At 42.6% G+C, this 21,431-nt stretch overlaps 1 pseudogene; it reads right to left on the bottom strand.

Moving 5' to 3' along the window:
* Positions 1 to 1,848: 1,848 nt before the first annotated feature.
* LOC111950185 (amyloid beta precursor protein binding family B member 1-like) lies at positions 1,849 to 21,026 on the bottom strand (annotated as a pseudogene).
* Positions 21,027 to 21,431: the final 405 nt, after the last annotated feature.

Below are 21,431 nucleotides of genomic sequence, written 5' to 3'. Positions count from 1 at the left end.
CATGCCAACAGTAAAGCATCCTGAGACCATTCACGTGTGGGGTTGCTTCTCAGCCAAGGGAGTGGGCTCACTCACAATTTTGCCTAAGAACACAGCCATGAATAAAGAATGGTACCAACACATCCCCCGAGAGCACCTTCTCCCATCCATCCAGGAACAGTTTGGTGACGAACAATGCCTTTTCCAGCATGATGGAGCACCTTGCCATAAGGTAAACGTGATAACTAAGTGGCTCGGGGAACAAAACATCGATATTTTGGGTCCATGGTCAGGAAACTCCCCAGACCTTAATCCCATTGAGAACTTGTGGTCAATCCTCAAGAGGCAGGTGGACAAACAAAAACCCACAAATTCTGACAAACTCCAAGCATTGATTATGCAAGAATGGGCTGCCATCAGTCAGGATGTGACCCAGAAGTTATTGACAGCATGCCAGGGCGGATTGTAGAGGTCTTGAAAAAGAAGGGTCAACACCGCAAATATTGACTCTTTGCATCAACTTCATGTAATTGTCAATAAAAGCCTTTGACACTTATGAAATGCTTGTAATTATACTTCAGTATTCCATAAAAACATCTGACAAAAATATCTAAAGACACTGAAGCAGCAAACTATGTGAAAATAAATATTTGTGTCATTCTCAAAACTTTTGGCCACGACTGTATGTCCCGGAAAGTTGGCTGTCGTGTACGTCATTCTAGTCACATTAGCAAAAACCGTCCCGGTTTAGGGACACCCATCCCCAAGAGGTTGATTAAGGCTATTTTACAAACGAATGTAAGAGTATTTATTCAACCTTAAAATGAGTAACACATCCATGGCCACATTTTGAGGTTACTGTAACAATGCGTCTTCTTATGTAATCATAGAAAGTGTGCATGTTCAGGGTCCCAGGTCTGTGGAAATCTTCACAATTGCTATAATAATCTGCACAGAATCTCAAACAGCATTGATCACTTGCGCCATGTACTTTAATGTAATATCAACTGCAATCCAGGTCATTTGGTTGTGCTATTAGATAAAGCACAGTGACAACATATTACGATTTTATATAAATAAACAATATATCTGACATCGTATTCCCATTTGAACTTTGATGTGTTTTTAAATGGTTGAAAGCGCAGTGATAAAACATTTAGGTGACAACTAAACCAAAAATCAGACATTGATTTTCCATTGGAATTTGGTTGTGCTTTTAGATGGTTGAAAGCATAGCGATAACACATTAGGAATTCAACAGACTTTTGGCTCTCCTTTTGAGCAGGTGAAAATAGGTTGGAATCTTATTGATCAACATATCTACCAAATTCTCCACGTTGAAATAACATAGTGTGCCCAGTGGGCTCATTCATTGTTTAAACAAACCTCGAAATATAGGAGAAGATTATGGAAATAATGAATGATGTGATGAGTCTTAAAAAGCTGAATTACATTAAATCATGATTAGCACCTTGTGAATACAGGCAGAGTATAAAAACAGCCTTTCTTTCTTCTTCATTTCAAACAGGGGAGCTGTAGGCCTATCAGCTGCATCTAAAGTAATACTCTATGATGACAAAGCTCTGTGCGACAACAGCGTAGTTTGGACCAAGAAAGGAGGCGGCATACTGAAAATCAACAGAAGCACTGCTGGGGAACCCAACGTCTGTGACGATTAGAGAAACGGGATGAAAGCAAATACAGGGACGGGAGAATATGGAACTGGTAATCCACTGACTGCGTCAACTGGAACACAGTACATTTACATGTGAAAATATTTACCCCTGGCTGGGTGTGTGTGTGTGTGTAACTCATTTAGGATATTAACAGCAGGCAAAGTGGAAAAGGGGGAATAAAACGTGGAAATAATTGTAGATGGTGTTGGCTTTGTTTTATTGACACAGCCTCATAAATATTCATGTTAGTAAGTCTTCATTTCAGCTGTAAACTGAGCTAACCAAGGGCATGACAATTATTCTCAATACTGTTCAGTCTTTTGAACAGTGGCACTCACATTGATGATAAAATAAACATATCKAAGTAACTCATTGTGAACTGTTTGTGTATGCATTAACTCTGCATTAATTCATTTTAAACCATTCCTGGAGTGCATCATGAATATGATGTGAGGTGTAAGTAGCTACTCACAGTGTTATTCAGCAAACACCACAATGGCCCACAAAACAATACAGTTCCACTTTTTATTTTGTCCTGTGACACAATATTAATATACATGTATATGTATACAGTACCAGTCAAAGGTTTGGACACACCTACTCATTCAAGGATTTTTCTTTATTTTTACTATGTTCTACATTGTAGAGTAATAGAAGACATCAAAACTATGATAACACATATGGAATCATATAGTAATCAAAATATATTTTATATTTGAGTTTCTTCAAATTGCCACCCTTTGCCTTGATGACAGCTTTGGCACTCAATCAGCTTCATGAGGTAGTCACCTGGAATGCAATTCAATTTAACAAGGTGTGCCTTGTTAAAAGTTAAATTCCACAAATTATTACCTTCTTAATGTTTGTGCTAATCAGTTGTGTTGTGACAAGGTAGGGGTGGTATACAGAAGATTGCCCTATTTGGTAAAAACCCAAGTCCATATTATGGCAAGAACAGCTCAAATAAGCAAAGATACATGACAGTCCATTATTACTTTAAGACATGGTCAGTCAATCTGGAAAACTTCAAGAACTTTGAACATTTCAAGTGCAGTCGCAAAAACCATCAAGGGCTATGATGAAACTGGCTCCCATGAAGAGGACCGCCACAGGAAAGGAAGACCCAGAGTTACCTCTGCTGCAGAGGATACGTTTATTAGAGTTACCAGCCTCCGAAATTGCAGCCCAAATAAATGGGCTGCAATTCACAAAGTTCAAGTAACAGACATCTCAACATAAACTGTTCAGAGGAGACTGCATGAATCAGGCCTTCATGGTCAAATTGCTGCAAAGAAACCACTACTAAAGGACACCAATAAGATGAAGAGACGTGCTTGGGCCAAGAAACACAAGGTGACACTGATTTACTTAGAATTCAAGGCACACTTAACCAGCTCGGCTACCACAGCATTCTGCAGCGATATGCCATCCCATCTGGTTTGCGCTTAGTGAGATTATCATTTGTTAGTCCCACTAAAAATGACCCAACACACACCTCCAGGCTGTGTAAGGTCTATTTGACCAAGGAGAGTGATGGAGTGCTGCATCAGATGACCTGGCCTCCACAATCCCCTGATCTCAAACAAATTGAGATGGTTTGGGATGAGTTGGACCACTAAGTGAAGGAAAAGCAGCCAACAAGTGCTCAGCATATGTGGGAACTCCTTCAAGACTGTTGGAAAAGCATTCCAGGTGAAGCTGGTTGAGAGAATGCCAAGCGTGTGCAAACTATCATCAAGGAAAAGCATGGCTACTTCGAAGAATTCAAAAAATATATTTTGATTAATTTAACTCTCCTGGTTACTACATGATTCCATGTGTTATTTCATAGTTTGTCTTCACTATTATTCTACAATGTAGAAAATAGTAAAAATAAAGAATGCTTGACTGGGTAGGTGTACAAACTTTTAATTGGTACTGTATATACATACACACATCACTTACATTCTTCAGATATGTAAATGACCACTTTTTTTGCATTAGTCACCAGTGGATATTAAAGAAAGCAGAAGCTAAAAAATACACATGGCTGACATACAGGAGTGTGAACAAAAGGAATCACTTCATTGTAAGGTTTCCTTAAGGCTTAATAAATACCTCACATCGAAAGGTTAACAACACACTGAACACACCTGAAAAACAAAAAGGCAGACAAAAGTTGACGTTTGTTAAAAACTGAACATAGATATTTTCCATGGCCTATGACAGAGGACATGATCACAGCCCTATCATATTAGTGTTGCGGTACATTTGGATCAAAGTCTGTTTCTTATCTTCAACACATGTAAATCATTCAATCATTTATCTTAAGTTAAAAGAAAAGCCTGTATTACTAATTGTTATTGAAATGATTAATCCTTAAGACAAATATTTAACCTTGAACATCACCAAAGCAACCTAAATATCTTGAGCATTACAACAAGGAATCTACATTGACAATCCGATGGGGTTTTTGTTAGTAGGGCTAACGTATACCAGTACTCAGACTTCCCATCGTGGCCTATATTTGTCCTTACAGAGCTGAAAACACACTGAGGACCCTCTGTGCGCCCCTGTTCTGAAAAGCTAGGGTCAGTCCTTATATAACAGCCATGCAAAGTGCGCCCACTGGTTGACATCTACACTGAGTGAATATATAAATGGGTTATAACCTCTTTCTCAGCTAAACAAAAGAAACGGGTGAGCAATAAGTGGATTAGGGACATGTGTATTAAGTCACTATTGAAATGGAAGGGAAAACATTTGACACGTGAAATGTACAGTAACATCTATAGCCACAACATGCACAAATTCTTGAAAGTATTTTTGAGGGCTCAAAGCATGGTGCAATATTACAGTGTGAATTAAAAATAAATGATATACTAACACCAGGAAGCTCTGTTTTTACAAGGCAACCAATGTCTGACATTTACAGTAAGTAGTGTAGAGTACTTAGTGTGTAGAGTAAGGAGTAAAAATTATAGGCGTGATGAAAATCACAAATTCAGTTACAAAAAAAACTGTCATACTAAAAAAAACTACATTGTACATACACGTATCTATGTTTTTATTAGTCAGTACTTAAGAGTGAGCGAGCAACTAAAGCCAGGCCAAAGCCTAACCTATGGCTTCCTGTCTGGTCAAATTGCTGTCCAAAACAGATGAGAGCTGGAGAACTGTGGCGCAATAAAGTGGCGGGGGATAACTAGTATGGCGATACAGATTTGGAAACACTGCTGCACCAGTGACCACATAGTGGTAGGAACTGAGGCTAAAAAGGCATCTCCATCTCACAGATATGTTACACACACACACACACACACACACACTTAGAAAAATATAATAATTTCATTAAAGAAAGTATTTTTAACCAACTGCATTCAAAAACAAAAAGGGAAGACTATGCTCTCGTCAGTCAACTATGGGATAGTGTATTTTAAAGATGTGTTTATAAGCAGCGAAGTGTTCATATGATTTACACATACTGCACGCTAAGGAGGAAACTTCCACACATACTTCAGTCTGACTCTTTCATAGACAAACACTGTTTGTGGGTAAAAAACACTTTCCATTGCACAACAAAATTCATCAGGCTTGTTAGCTCTCCTGTTGTGTTGTCAGACACACTGCTAATGAAAAATTACTATTCTAAAGCCCAGCAGAGGGCAGTCAGGAGTTTAAAGATAGAAATTAAGAAAGGAAGTGGGAGTTAAATGACTTGTGAGTTACTGACAGACGCTGTCAAGTTCAGTGACATGTCTATCACAATGATAGTAGTGTTTCATTCCTTAGACCCAATTAATTAGGAGGCATAAAAGTTGTCAGATCTTATAAACAGTTTGAAAGGACAAGGGGGTAGCTATAAATAGCTCTGTCACTGCTCAGATGTAACTAAATTAAACACACAAAACATGTAGACATACAGAATGGAGTAAAGGAAAACAATTATAACACTTGACACGTGTAAAAAACATAATTGTTAAACAGATAAAAAAGAATGTGGTTAAACAGACTAACATACAACATCTGGTCATAAAAAAAGGATGACAAAATCAACTTCAGGTCCATTTCCACACAATAGAAAGCTTCCATCTTCCTCCAACATACTGTCCACTTGGAGTGCAGTAACAGATAGCCTAAGCTTTCTTTGAGACATGAGAGGTTTCACTAAAACTTGAGTCATGCTCTAAAAGTATGCCATCTCCATTTTAGATTTGAGGAGTTGAACTATACACATTTTACTGCAATTTGCAATACACATACAAATAAAAATGTTGCTGGTTTTCCAGCTCCCCCAYAAGGAAGAGGGAACTTAAAACAAAACGGCATTACAACAAATGTACTATACAAACTATATATATCCAAAATATTTATTTGCCAAATATTATATTAGCTAGCTAGCATGTTTTAGTGCTTCCAGCTCAACACTCATTCACCATGCTGCATTTTATGTTGACTTCTCATGCCACTTTCTAGTCTATATCCATTTTGAAATGAAAACCAACATGATAGTTCCACAAGCACATGGCATGAGCTCAACCACATTCACAATTCAATTGCACATCTTCCATTTCTATTTTCACAAATAATATACTATATTTGTTCTGCAAAACAAATAGCAGAGACAATGTTACAGAACGGAACTGTTTTCCTAAGCATAATTAGTGTTGGTACTTTGTAAACTAGACCAAGTTTAATCAACTCTTGCTGTCATTCAAACCACTGTCCAAGAGTCCAGCAGTTTCCTCTTAACAGACCAATTAGAAAGAGTTCCAAACATCTCTTCCGATAAAATATAATTTTCGGTTCCCCCCGTCAGACCACTCCCTGACAGTCCTAGCTAAATTCTTGAGAAACTGCTCTTTGCTAAGAAGCTATTTTTGTTTATTTCTGACCATTTTACCTGAAAACATATCACAGTAAGGTACTTCTTACCCGGAAATTATTTGATATTGAGATAACTTCTGCATTGGACCTTTAATAATTCACAGATTAAACAAACAACTGAAGAAAAAGATGGCCTACTTGTCCAACCAAAGGTGAAGTGAAGGAAGTGTAACGCATAGAGGAGCTGTGGGCAGCGCTAGGTTTACTGGTACCCCAACCCACAGTGCCCATGAGAAGGGAAGCAGGTTCTACCATAACACCTCAGAATGGGGGCGATAGAGAGGCAGTGGAGGAGTGAGGAGAGCCATGGCTATCATGGTGGGCTTGGCCTGGGGGTAGAGTGGTGTGTAGTGGGTTAGTTGGCACCTCTCAGGGCGTCTGGGACCCAGACCTCTTGAAGCTGCCCAGCAGGCTCTGAACTCCCTTCTTGACACTTGAGCCCACACGGCGTGCCACGGAGTCAGCCGGCGGGCCTGGCAGGCAGGAGCTGGTACTGGGCGGCCTGGCGTCCAGACACTTCTGGTAGCGCAGCTGTCAACAGGCACACAACATTAGCACCAAATCTCATTCGAAATATAAACTTGGGATTCAAAATATATGGTGCAACAAGGCTGTGTATGTTTACTATTGTCTCTTCGTAAAACAGTCCAATCCCTGCAAACTCCTCATATCGAGAAGAACCACTCACCCAGTGTTTCTGAAAAAGTTGCCATATCAAATAAGAACCCATCTGAATGCAGTCATTTGTAGGGTATTGCTTTTTCAGGACTACGCACTGACATCACATAGAAGTGACTACAACAATCATGCAAGGAGGAATGATAGCCTACCAAGTCAACGTTGGCTACTTGAACAATGCACGTCTCTGTCCACCTGGCTTGTAAATATTCTCTGTTTCAGTGTCAATCTATTTTTCCACTTGTCTGTGCCTCCATCCTTGGTACAGTAGCTAGTTAGCCAACTAGCTAGCTTGATTTGCATTGTTTTGGGCATTTTTTATCTAACTACACAACCAGGCATTAGATTAGAGGTAGAGGAGGGAAGCAAAATGACTTCATCTAAATAGTCCTCCATGCTGGACTTCTATGACATTTCCGTACATTTTCTTATAGGGGGCAACGTTCTCTTACAGGGATATCTAGCAAAACATAAAATAGCGGAACACTTCTCTCCTGTCTGCACACAGCTGTCACAAACTCAATGGCGCTTGAATCTTTGCGGGCAGAGCTCAGTTGATACAATGTTGAACGTTTGCTAGCGAGAGTGTGAGCTCAAAACAGACAGGCAGAGTAAAGAAATTATGTGATCGAAAGACAACCTGAACCAAGCTCCATGAACAGCCTGTGAGATTTATAGAGGATAWTGATTTTCAATAGGATATTTTCTGCCGGACAATTAATTTGTATCGGACAAAAGCCAGCAATTCCTGGCTGATGGAAACATTGCACTCACCATGCAGGCGGCCTGCACGGCCTCACTGAGGCTGGCTGCGTTGGGCTCACACCAGAACATGTGGCAGATGAAGTCCCCGGGGCCCTCGGCCATGATGAAGGCAAAGGTGTGGACGTCCTTCCCCACGCCCATGAAGGACAGGAACCGCACCCGGCACTCTGACAGAACCTCCTCTGTCTACAAGAAACACAACAGAACACCTTGGGTTCTATTCCCACAGAAACTTAAACAACCTCAGACCTTCAAATTGGAAAGACATAAAAAAAATATATAATAATTGAGATTGTGCGTGTATATTTGAGTGCGACCACCTATATGTGTACTCACCTCAGCAGCGATTATGGTAAGTGTGGCTGAGGCCACGTTCACAGTAACTGACGTCCACTCTTCCTTGTCTTTGGAATTCATTGCTGTGTCGAGGGCAACGTTAACTAGGTCCATACCTGGATAGGAATAACAACCACCTAGGTTAGCTAGCAGCTACAACTACAGTGCATTCGGAAAGCATCCAGACCCATTCCCTTTTTCTAAAATGGATTGAATCCTCATCAATCTACACACAATACCCAATAATGACAAAGCAAAAACATGTTTAGATTTTTGTGCAAATATATAAAAAATAAATAAAACAGAAATACCTTATTTACATAAGTATTCAGACCTTTCGATATGAGACTCAAAATTAATTTCAGGTGCATCCTGTTTTCATTGATCATCCTTGAGATGTTTCTACAACTTGGGAGTCCACCTGCGGTAAATTCATTGATTGAACATGATTTTGAAAGGCACACATTTGTCTCTATAAAGTCCCACAGTTGGCAGTGCATGTCAGAGCAAAAACCAAGCCATGAGGTCGAAGGAATTGTCTGTAAAGCTCCGAGACAGGATTGTGTCAAGGCACAGATATTAGGAAGGGTACCAAAACATTTCTGCAGCATTGAAGGTCCCCAAGAACACAGTGGCCTCCAACATTCTTAAATGGAAGAAGTTTGGAACCACCAAGAATCTTCCTAGAGCTGGCCACACAGCCAAACTGAGCAATCGGGGGAGGGCGGCCTTGTTCAGGGAGATGACCAAGAACCCGATGGTCAAAGCTCCAGAGTTCCTCTGTGGAGATGGGAGAACCTTCCAGAAGGACAACCATCTCTGCTGCATTCCACCAATCAGGCCTTTATGGTAGAGTGTCCAGACGGGGAAAGGGGATACCTAGTCCGTTGCACAACTGAATGCCTTCAACTGAAATGTGTATTCCGCATTTAACCCAACCCCTCAAGCAGAGAGGTGTGGGGGGCTGCCTTAATTGGAATCRACGTCTTTGGCGCCCGGGGAACATTGGGTTAAATGCCTTGCTCAGAGGCAGAATGACAGATTTTTACCTTGTCAGGTCGGTGACTCGATCTAGCATCCTTTCGGTTACTGGCCCAACGCTAACCATTGCCGCCCCAGGAAGCCACTCCTCAGTAAAAGGCACATGACTGCCAGCTTAGATTTTGCCAAAAGACACCTAAAGGACTATCAGACCAGGAGTAACAAGATTCTCTGGTCTGATGAAACCAAGATTGAACTCTTTGGCCTGAATGCCAAGCGTCAAGTCTGGAGGAAACCTGGCACCATCCTTATGATGAAGCATGGCTGAGGCAGCATCATGCTGTGGGGATGTTTTTCAGAGGCAGGGACTGGGAGACACGTCAGGAACGAGGGAAAGATGAACGGAGCAAAGTACAGAGAGATCCTTGATATAAACCTGCTCCAAAGCAATCAGAACCTCAGACTGGGACGAAGGTTCACCCTCCAACAGGACAACGACCCAAAGAACACAGCCAAGACAACACAGGAGTGGCTTCGGGACAAGTATCTGAAAGTCCTTGAGTGTCCCAACCAGAGACCGTACTTGAAGTGATAGCTGTGCAGCGACGCTCCCCATCCAGCCTGACAGAGCTTGAGAGGATCTGCTGAGAAGAATGGAAGAAACTCCCCAAATACAGGTGTGCCAAGCTTGTAGCATCACACCCAAGAAGACTCGAGGCTGTAATCACTGCCAAAGGTGCTTCAACAAAGTACTGAGTAAAGGGTCTGAATACTTATGTAAATGTAATACTTTTTAAAAAATATACATTTGCTAACATTTCTAAAAACCTGTGTTTGCCTTCTCATTATGGGGTACTGTGTGTAGATTATTGAGGGGGAAAAAACATAATACATTTTTGAATAAGGCTGTAACGTAACAAAACATGGAAAAAGTCAAGGGGTCTAAATACTTTCCAAATGCACTGTACATCTGTCTGAGTACACTCAATACCTGAGAATATTAGGAAAATGGAAGGAAGAAATTACAAGAAATGTGTTCGTTCATAATTCACTTAAAACCAAGGGAGTTAAAAGCTCAATATCCATAACAAGAGGATAGCTCATTGAAGTTGAGACTTCACACAGTAAGAAATCAGTATCACAATCTGTCGGAGAAATTAGTAGAATACGTGCAATAATTTGAAACATTCAATTAAGTAAATGTGTATTGAATGCATTTCATTGAGTGAAACCGAACTTAGTAGAAAGTTAGCATTCATTTAAACACAGTAGCAAAATACAGGAGGACAAGTGGAATGTTAAATACAGGCAGTGACTGAGAAGTTTCCRTGAAACATTGTTCAAAACACCACAAGATACACCAACACAACAACTAGGAAAGAGAAGAATAAGCATTCCTTACCAAAGCGTTCCTTACCTACGGGTTTGGCCACAGGCACGTTCCCCAGGTAACATACCTGGAAGCGCTGGACTAGCTCATTCTTTGGTGCAGGGAATTCTGCAGGGAGAATAGAGCAGAGTGAGAGAGACAGAAAACCTCCTGCTAAAACCATACAAAGGACCTGAAAGAGCCCATAGATGCATTTGGTTTCAGATTATACATGAAGTATATAGTCATTAGGGATGGAACAGTATGTTATCGAACCGTTCGGTATGCCCCCTWCGGTTCAATACGCACACGTGAACCGTGGAATTATGGTATGCCTGTCATTTTCCTATAATTTCCAAAACGTGCTTATTGCGCTGCAGACTACACGCACATTGTACATTCAAATCCACAGAAGCAAACGTGCAGCTTGTGGCTGGTAGGGGGCTCCTGGGGGCTGACAAACTTTACTCCACAGCAATGTCTCAAAATGTGGCAACCGCAGTGACCCCCCCCCCCTTAAACAACCAATGGACGATTTGCAATGACATCTCAGTAGGAAACTTCCCTAACGGGGCCCCATGAAGAGAGGGGAAACTAAAAATAAATATTCTCTCAGCTCCAACGTGACAATGGCGTGCGCCAGCGAGACAGAGAGAAGCAAATTTGAAGAAGCATTCAGCGTTCAATACAATGACGAGTGTAAGAAGACCGTAAACAAAGTACAGTCTGCAAACATTGCTTTGCCACTCGAGTGGAAACACGTCTAACATGATATGTAATTTACGTGGCCATCACCCAGCCGTATCCCTTGCAGGTGGAGCAAGGAGAGTCCACCCGTTAGCGAAAACACCACATTCTCTCGTTGCTGCCTTCTAACAACAATTTGCGACAAATTCAGAAAAACAAAGAAATAACGAAAGCAGTGGGAGTATTCATAGCCAAAGATTTGCAGCCCTATTCGGTGGTTACTAACTCTGTACTTTGTCACCTGATGGAAAAAATTTAACTGCGTTACAATGTTTCCTCCTGCACACATTTCAGCAGCAAAGTAATTCCCAAACTCGATGAAACATCACGGAGAGAAATAGAAAACAAATTGACACAGATAACCCATCTAGCTCTCTCCACTGATAGTTGGACCTCCAGAGCAACTCAAAGCTACCTCCACTATGTACTGGAAGCTACCTCACTGTGCTGGTTCACTATGTACTGGAAGCTACCTCACTGTGTGGTTCACTATGTACTGGAAGCTACCTCACTGTGCTGGTTCACTATGTACTGGAAGCTACTCACTGTGCTGGTTCACTATGTACTGGAAGCTACCTCATGTGCTGGTTCACTATGTACTGGAAGCTACCTCACTGTGCTGGTTCACTATGTACTGGAAGCTACCTCACTGTGCCTGGTTCACTATGTACTGGAAGCTACCTCACTGTGCTGGTTCACTATGTACTGGAAGCTACCTCACTGTGCTGGTTCACTATGTACTGGGCTACCTCACTGTGCTGGTTCACTATGTACTGGAAGCTACTCACTGTGCTGGTTCACTATGTACTGGAAGCTATCTCACTGTGATGGTTCACTATGTACTGGAAGCTACCTCACTGTGATGGTTCACTATGTACTGGAAGCTACCTCACTGTGATGGTTCACTATGTACTGGATTGGAAGATGAAGAGCTACGTGTTGCAAACTCATCCTCTGTATGAGTGTCATACAAGCACACAACTTTTCTTAAATATAAAACACTGAAACCGTACCGTGGTCCACAAACCGTGATACATACCGAACCGTGGGCACACTGGCACTTTTACTGTATGACTATTAGGGATGTAATGGTACAGTGTTTTACCCTGGAAAGGAATGTCTGCCAGTTTAGAGGGGTCTGTGTTGAGTCTGTTCAGAGAGGATTGGATGACTTCCTCTGGGCCATTATCTACAGATAAGGAAAGACAGGAAAGACACAGTTTAGCCTTAAATTCAACATTTGAAAAAATGAGGACAAACATCCACCCCTGAACCACAGTTTCAAAGTCATGTGAAAAAAGTTAAATGTGGAGACCAGAGTATGCTGCAGTGCACCATAGCAAGATGGGCTTACCTTAGAGCAGATGTCATGCATGCTCGTGGCAATGTTCTTAGCAGGTGTGTCACACCTGAACACATGGCACTTCAGAACATGAGTCAGTTTGTCTCTCGCCACGTAGGCAAAGTCCCTAAAGTTAGCACAAACACACAAACGAAAAGAGGCATCACCAGAGAAAGAGGCTGTTATAAAGGCTGATCATGACAAATGAGGCTGATAAACAGACAATGCTGAAATCAGTCAATACTGATCAGGATCTTTGACCAATATTGTTCAGTCTCTACTCAAGAGAACTATCAACCTAATAGTGGAAGTTTTCAAAAATACAATGAACAAACGTAACCACAATTATGACAGAGAACACTTAACGTAGTCTGACTATTACTGATGGCTAGTCTACATTGAGTGTACAAACATTAAGAACACCTGCTCTTTCCATGACAGACTGACCAGGTGAATGCTATGATCGCTTACTGATTTCACTTGTTCAATCCACTTCAGTCAGTGTAGATGAAGGGGAGGAGACAGGTTAAAGAAGGATTTTTAAAGCCTTGAGATATGGATTGTGTATGTGCCATTCAGAGAGTGAATGGGCAAGACCAAAGTTTTAAAGTGCCTTTGAACGCGATATGTTAGTATGTGCCAGATCCACCGATGTGTCAAGAACTGCAATGCTGCTGGGTTTTTCACACGCAACAGTTTCCTGTGTTTATCAGGAATGGTCCACCACTCAAAGGACATCCAGCCAACTTGAAACAACTGTGGGAAGCATTGGAGTCAACATGGGCCAGCATCCCTGTGGAACGCTCTCAACACCTTGTAGAGTCCATGCCCTGACGAATTGAGGCTGTTCTGAGGGCAAAAGGGGGGGGGGGCAATATTAGGAAGGCGTTCTTAATGTTTTGTACAGTGTATAGGTGTTACTTTCACAGAGAAACTGATCGAAAGTCATGGGTGTGAGTGAGAAACATCAAGCATTATGGGATGGGGGTGTGGAATCAACAACTGACAAGCCAATGTTGTAACTATGACAACCACAACCTATGTGACAGAAGATGGTGGTTACAACAATACACTACCTCTCCCTGTGTGCCCAAGTGCAGCAGGTTAGAGAGAAAACACCAAATCAATTCAACAGAAAACAAAGCAGGATTCACAAAAGGCAACTCAAGATTCACTTAAAAGCCAGGCAAATAAAACTCAAATAAGAAAAGTTTCCTATAGCAAACTGGCAAAAACTGATATTTGTAGATTATATTAATAAAATAAGAAAGAAGAGTTAAGAGTAGCAGGGGACTGGCCTGCCGTTGTCCCGGCCCACTCCCCACACTCGGATGCTGACGATAGGCTGGGTGTGCAGCAGAGTCTGGCCCAACGGATCTATCAGGTTCAAGATCTCATTCTCCAGAACAAGGAGCATGTCTTTTCCCTGTGTGGAAACATTACACAACATTTCTCTAAACATTGTTCTACCAACATTACGAGGTTATATTCCCACACACAAGCCATTCTCTAACCTCTCCCCAGATCCCAGCCGTGTCGTGCAGGTTGTGTTTGTGGTAGGAGAGCTGTCTGATGCAGTTGTTGACAGCCACACTGCTCTTCCCTGGAGCCATCTCCTCCTCTGATATCTCCACCCAGCCCAGAGACCGGACTGCAAAAACCTATTCAAATCAATTTTTATGTCACATGCTTCGCAAACAGGTGAAGACTAACCGTGAAATGCTTACGAACAATGCAAAAATAAAAACACGTGGAATAAATACATAATGTGTAACGATAACTTGGCTACATACACGGGGTACCAGTACAGAATCAATGTGCAGGGCTACGAGGTAATTGAGGTAGATATGTACATATAGGTAGGGGTAAAGTGACTAGGCAACATGACAGATAATTAACAGTAGTAGCAGCTTCTGTGAGGATTGTGTGTGTTTCGCGACAGTATGCCTGTGTGTACGTGTTATGTGTGAGTGTATGTAGGAGTGTCAGTGTAGGTATGTGTGAGTGTGTGGGTAGAGTCCAGTGTGTGTGCATAAGTCAAAAGAGACAGTGCAAAAAGCGTCAATGCAGATAGTCAAATCGCTTCCTGCACTAACTATGTAGCAGTCTTATGGCTTGGAGGTAGAAGCTGTTCAGGGTCCTGTTGGTTCCAGACTTGGTGCATTGGTACCGCTTGCCGTGCGGTAGCTGAGAGAACAGTCTATGACTTGGGTGGCTGGAGTCTGAGCATTTTTAAGGCCTTCCTCTGACACCGCCTGGTATAGATGTCCTGGATGGCAGGGAGCTTGGCCCATATGTACTGGGCCGTACGTACTACCTTCTGTAGCGCCTTGCGGTCGGATGGCAAGCAGTTGCCATTCAAGCTGTGATATAGCCAGTGAAGATACTCTAAAAATGGTGCAGCTGTAGAACTTTGAGGATCTGAGGACCCAAGCCAAATCTTTCAGTCTCCTGAAGGAAAAGAGGCATTGTCTTGCATTCTTCACAACTGTGTTGGTGTGTGGACCATGTGAATTCCTTAATGACGTGGACACCAAGGAACTTGAAGCTCTTGACACGCTCCACTACAGCCCCATCGATGTGGATGGGGGCGTGCCCGGCACGCCGTTTCCTGTAGTCCATGATCAGCTCCTGTGCCTTGCTGACGTTAAAAGGAGAGGTTGTTATCCTGGCACCACACTCCCAAGTCACTGACATCCTAATATGCCGTCTCATCGTCGGGGGTGCGGCCTGTCAGGAAGTCCAGGATCCAGTTGCAGAGGGAGGTGTTCAGTCCCAGAGTACTGGGCTTAGTGATGACCTTGGAGGGCACTATGGTGTTTAACGCTGAGCAATAGTCAATGAACAGCATTCTCACATAAGTGTTCATGTCCAGCTGGGAGAGGGCAGTGTGGAGTGCAATTGCGATTATGTCATCTGTGACCCTGTTGGGGCGGTATGCGAATTGGAGTGGGTCCAGGATGTCTGGGTTGAAGTTGTTGATGTGAGCCATGACCAGCCTTTCAAAACATTTCATGGCTAAATGTGAGTGCTACGGGGCGATAGTCATTGATACAAGTTACCTTGGCTTTCTAAGGCACAGGGAGTATGGTGTTCTGCATGAAACATGTAGATATTACAGACTGGTTCAGGGAGAGGTTGAAAATGTCAGTGAAGACATTTGCCAGCTGGTCAGTGCATGCTCGGAGTACGCATCCTGGTAATCCGTCTGGCCCTGCGGCCTTGTGAATGTTGACCTGTTTAAAGGTCTTACTCATGTCAGCTTTGGAGAACGAGATCACACAGTCGCCCGGAACAGCTGGTGCTCTCATGCATGGTTCAGTGTGGCTTGCCTTGAAGCGAGAATAGAAGGCATTTAGCTCTCCTGGTAGGGTCACGTCACTGGGCAGTTCATTGTAATTCGTGTTAGTTTGCAAGCCCTGCCACATCTGACAAGCGTCAAAGCCGACGTAGGAAGATTCATTCCTTGCCCTGTATTGATGCTTTTCCTGTTTGATGGCTCATCYGAGGGCGTAGTGGGATTTCTTTTAAGTGTCCCGATTAGTGTCCAGCTCCTTGAAAGCGGCAGTTCTAGCCTTTAGCTCAGTGTGGATGTTGCCTGTAATCCATGGCTTCTGGTTGGGATAAGGTGAATTTGGAAAGAATTCAGACCCCTTTACTTTTCAACATTTTGTTACGTTACAGCCTTATTCTAAATCTACACACAATACCCCAAAATGACAAAAAAAAATAACTTATTRTTTTAGAAATGTTTGCACATTTATTAAAAATAACTGAAATATGACATTTACATAAGTATTCAGACCCTTTACTCAGTACTTTGTTGAAGCACCTTTGGCAGTGATTACAGCCTCGAGTCTTCTTGGGTGTGATGCTACAAGCTTGGCACACCTGTATTTGGGGAGTTTCTTCCATTCTTCTCAGCAGATCCTCTCAAGCTCTGTCAGGTTGGATGGGGAGCATCGCTGCACCACTATTTTCAGGTCTCTCCAGAGATGTTTGATCGGGTTCAAGTCCGGGCTCTGGCTGGGCGACTAAAGGACATTCAGAGACTTGTCCCGAAGCCACTCATTTACATTTAAGTCATTTAGCAGACGCTCTTATCCAGAGCGACTTACAAGTTGACTTACACAGACCACACCTCCTGCGTGGTCTTGGCTGTGTGCTTAGGGTCGTTGTCCTGTTGGAAGGTGAACCTTTGCCCCAGTCGGAGGTCCTGAGTGCTCTGGAGCAMGTTTTCATCAAGGATCTCTCTGTACTTTGCTCCGTTCATCTTTCCTAGGAGACTAGTCAGGATCGTATTCCCTGCTGCTAAAAAACATTCCCACAGCATGATATTGCTACCACCATGAATCACCGTAGGGATGGTGCCAGGTTTCCTCCAGACATGACGCTTGACACTCAGGCCAAAGAGTTCAATCTTAGTTTCATCAGACCAGATTATCTTGTTTCTCATGGTCTGAGAGTTCTTTATGTGCCTTTTGGCAAATTCCAAGCTGGATGTCATGTGCCTTTTACTGAGGAGTGGCTTCTGTCTGGCCACTCTACCATAAAGGCCTGATTGGTGGAGTGCTGCAGAGATGGTTGTACTTCTGGAAGGTTCTCCCATCTCCACAGAGGAACTCTGGAGCTCTGACCATCGGGTTCTTGGTCACCTCCCTGAACAAGGCCCTTCTCCCCCGATCGCTCTGTTTGGCCGGGCTAACAGCTCTAGGAAGAGTCTTGGTGGTTCCAAATGTCTTCCATTTAAGAATGATGGAGGCCACTGTGTTCTTCAAAGCTGACAAAATGTTTTGGTACCGTTTCCCAGATCTGTGCCTCGACACAATCCTGTCTCGACACTCAACGGACAAGTCCTTCAACCTCATGGCTTAGTTTTTGCTCTGACATGCACTGTCAACTGTGGGACCTTATATGGACAGGTGTGTGCCTTTCCAAATAAAGTCCAATCAATGGAATTTGCCACAGTTGACTTCAATAAAGTTGTAGAAACATCTCAAGGATGATCAATGGAAACAGGATGCACCTGAGCTCAATTTCAAGTTTCATAGCAAAGGGTCTGAATACTTTCGTAAATAAGGTATTTTATTTTATTTATAAATTTGCTAACATTTCTAGAAACCTGTATTTTCTTTGTTATTATGGGGTAGTGTGTAGATTGATTAGGATTTGTATTTTATTTAATACATTTTAGAATAAGGCTGTAACGTAACAAAATGTAGAAAAAGTCAAGGGGTCTGAATACTTTCTGAATGCACTGTATGTTCGTACAGTGACTTTGGGGACGATGTTGTCYATGCACTTATTAATAAAGCCACACAAAGACATGAGGACAGAGAAAGAGCGATTGACCMTAGGTTGAATGTTGACAGAGAAAAATATGTGTGGGATTGGAGTGGAATGATGGTTATGTCCATGTGTCCAAGTGAGAGTACATACCTTTGCCTCCGGGTCATTGATGAGCGAGTTCATATTTTCCTTTTCTTCAGATTGTGAGCAGCTAGGAGGTGAAAGGAATCAGACTATCTGTTAGTTTTCATCTACACAAGTCAGGAGCATCTAATGATAACAGACACCATACATGGTGGGGGTGGGAGACTCACTTGAGGTTGATAGAGGCATAACGCAATGTGGCTCCTTCAAAATCCTTTAGGGTCTGATCAGCCATGGCATCTTCCTCCTGAATTTAAAACAACAGTAAGAAGTCAAAATCACCAATCAAATGTCTACAATTTCTACAAATGTCTACGTAAGCAGTTGATACCTAAACATTGAACATCTCAATGTTCAATGTTTATGTAAAGGTTTTAAAACTGCATTGATGTTGGGCTTGTTTCAAGTAGTTGGCCCTTACCTTCCAGAACTCCTCGTCATTAAACCTGTTGGGGCGGGACTGGGTGAGACTATTCCACATCAACTGAAAATACAAAAAAGAGACAAGGCCCAATTAGAAAACTAAATCAGTTCGCACTAGCAGTGGGTGCTTAATGGAAATACAATGACTGTGCGGCACGGGCAGGCATTGAGTACCGGCAGATGGGTCAATGCACGTACAATCCACTTGCTCAGACAATTTTTTCTTCACAGTCCTGATACAGTATGTGGAACAATGTAGTCTTCTATCACATGGCAAGAACAATGTCCTCAACACATACACACAGCTCCCATCGCTCTATCCTCTAGCTCTCACCGTTGGCTCCGCGTTGGGAGTGATGGCAGGGGAGGTACTGGAGGGTCTTTCTGGCGCTTCTCCCTCCTCTAGGGGAGAGGGGGCCTCCCACTGGGTGGTGCCTGTGGGGATGTGCCAGTAGTAGGTACCCGACTCGTCTCTGACCCGCATCCACCCTGCAGGCAGGTCTGTGTCCGTCTCAAATGCACTGCGGTCCCAGTAAGACTCTATACAACAAGGAGGAACGGTGAGATAAATATAAGATAACCCAGAACACAATTGGATTGTGTCCCACTTCCTGTTTGTGACAAAAACAAAGTGCATATCTTACACAAAAACCTACATTCAAAGCCCATCCATTGTTAAGACATTTTGTTGCCCCGCTTACCTGGGTCACTGTCTGGCGTGCTGTTGGCTGTGCTGCCCTGAGACAGTGACATGCAACTGGAGTCCTCATCACTGGGTGCTGCATTTCTGCCCTGAAACAGCAGGCATGTGTTCTTCACTTCTCCACTGTCATATGTCTGAGACTCACTGCTACTCTGCGCCTCAGACGAGTCCGTGTCCTTCTCTCCACTTGTTGGAAGTAGTAGAGACTCTTCCTCATCCCCGTCCTCTTTCTCTTCTTCCTCCTTCCCATGAGGGGTCTCTGAGGTGTCGATCAGCAGAGGCTCATTCAGGTCAGAGCAGAGGGACCTCAGGGTCTTAGAAGAAGGGTTCTGCTCACTGTCTTCCTCCTGCTGGTCCATCACTAAAGAGTTATGGTTGGGGTTTCCATCTGGGCTCTCGTTGTGATTCAAATCCTGGTCAGAATTTATATTCTGGTCCTGCTGCCTCTCTGCCACTTTGCGAAGTTGATTCTGACCCTCCTTGAGCCACTTGGCATTGGTCCCGGTGCAGTGCTGTCCTTGCTCGTTCTCCTGGTTCCGGACCCTCTCCTCCTCTCTCTGTTGACTGGACTCTTCCTCATCGATGCAATTGCTACCCATGGTGCCATTCAGCAGGTCCAAAGGTGTGGATGTGGCATAGTTGTGGCGCTTCTTGGTGGAGGAGGTGGTGGTGCCTTTGGCCTTCTTGCTCAGGTCAAAATCAAACTGAGGGGAGCGGAGGTCAAGGGTCAGCGAGGATGGCAAGCATGTGTTCTCATTGGCCAGGTCGGAGGTCTTCTCCAAAGACATGGCAGAGAGCTTAGCGCCACTGTTGTTGGGAAGTGGGGGAAACAGAAAATCAGGCCTAAAGACTAACTTGGGTGTTTGTCTACGACAGCATACACAACTGTGTGGAGACAGAGTTCATGTATCAGTGTTTAAATGGTCTGCATTAAATAGATCTAATTTGAGTCTCATCTGATTTCTAAAATGTAGCATAAATATGATTGCAACCTGTTAACTACTAGCAAAGCTTGGCATGAAGTGATTTCAGCTCCTCCCAGTTGGACTCCCAAGGCTGTGCAAGCAACACAAACTATAGAATAGCTAAAGTTAGGTAAAAGCCCACACTAACGTTACATGTTAAGCTAGCTGACGTTGGCTSGTAAAGGCCCACTGCATGTCTAGCTCGTTGCAAGCCTGTAAGCAAGTTAAATGCTACTATGCACAAAAAAATTAGGGGCAGAGGACATGTCATCTTGCGAGCTAGTTTGCCCTACATAAACAATGTTTGGAATATTTGTTTGTTAGCTAACGTTAGCTACCTAACTTAGCTGCCTAGTTTGCTAGCTAAAGCTGCCAAAATTTAAGAAAAAAAAGCTATCAATACTTATATTAAACCACGTATGGCACACATATTAGCTAGCTATATATTTATATTTTGTATAATAGCCTAGAAGCCGTCAAATGCATCACATTAGCTAGTTAGCTCGAGTTACTAGAAAGCMGTTTGCTAGCTAGCTACAGTAACGTTAGTTGTGACTCTCGTAGCACTATCATTCTCCAGTTATAAACACACCCTTGTCTTGGGTGCCAGCGACATGGTAACTTACCCTGAATTGTATTTTCCACGCCTTTATTTCAGTGGTAAATAGATAAATGTAATGGTTTGCGACGTTGAAGACGTCGTGGAACGAAAACAATTTTGTGAACCGCAACAGCAGCAAAAAACGTCACTCGTGAACGTCATTCCGTAGATTCGAAATTATCCGCTGCATGATTTCCAAATTTGTGGCTATTGATGATATCTGCGTTTTCTGTGAAAAAGGTGAGAATCTGTCTCACTTGTTCTTTGAATGTAAATTTGTGTCAGAATTTTGGGAAAACCTTGCAAAGTACTTATTTAGCATTATGAACACTGCCTATATTTTTAACATAAAATATATAATATGTTACTATTGCAATGATAACAAAACCACTGAAATGATTGTTAATTTTTCTATTCTTGTTGCCAAATACTTTATACACAAACAAAGATTCCAAAATTCTATACCAAAATTACAAATTTTTCTGATTGAATTTAATTATCTTATTGAAACATTAACCCTAGTGAATAACAACAAGAATAACATCTTCATGAAGCATTATAATAAGA

The sequence above is a fragment of the Salvelinus sp. IW2-2015 genome, linkage group LG23, assembly GCF_002910315.2.
Source record: "Salvelinus sp. IW2-2015 linkage group LG23, ASM291031v2, whole genome shotgun sequence".
Classification (NCBI taxonomy): domain Eukaryota; kingdom Metazoa; phylum Chordata; class Actinopteri; order Salmoniformes; family Salmonidae; genus Salvelinus; species Salvelinus sp. IW2-2015.
The sequence above is the reverse complement of the archived record's forward strand: the minus strand, read 5'-3'. Positions and strand labels throughout refer to the sequence as shown.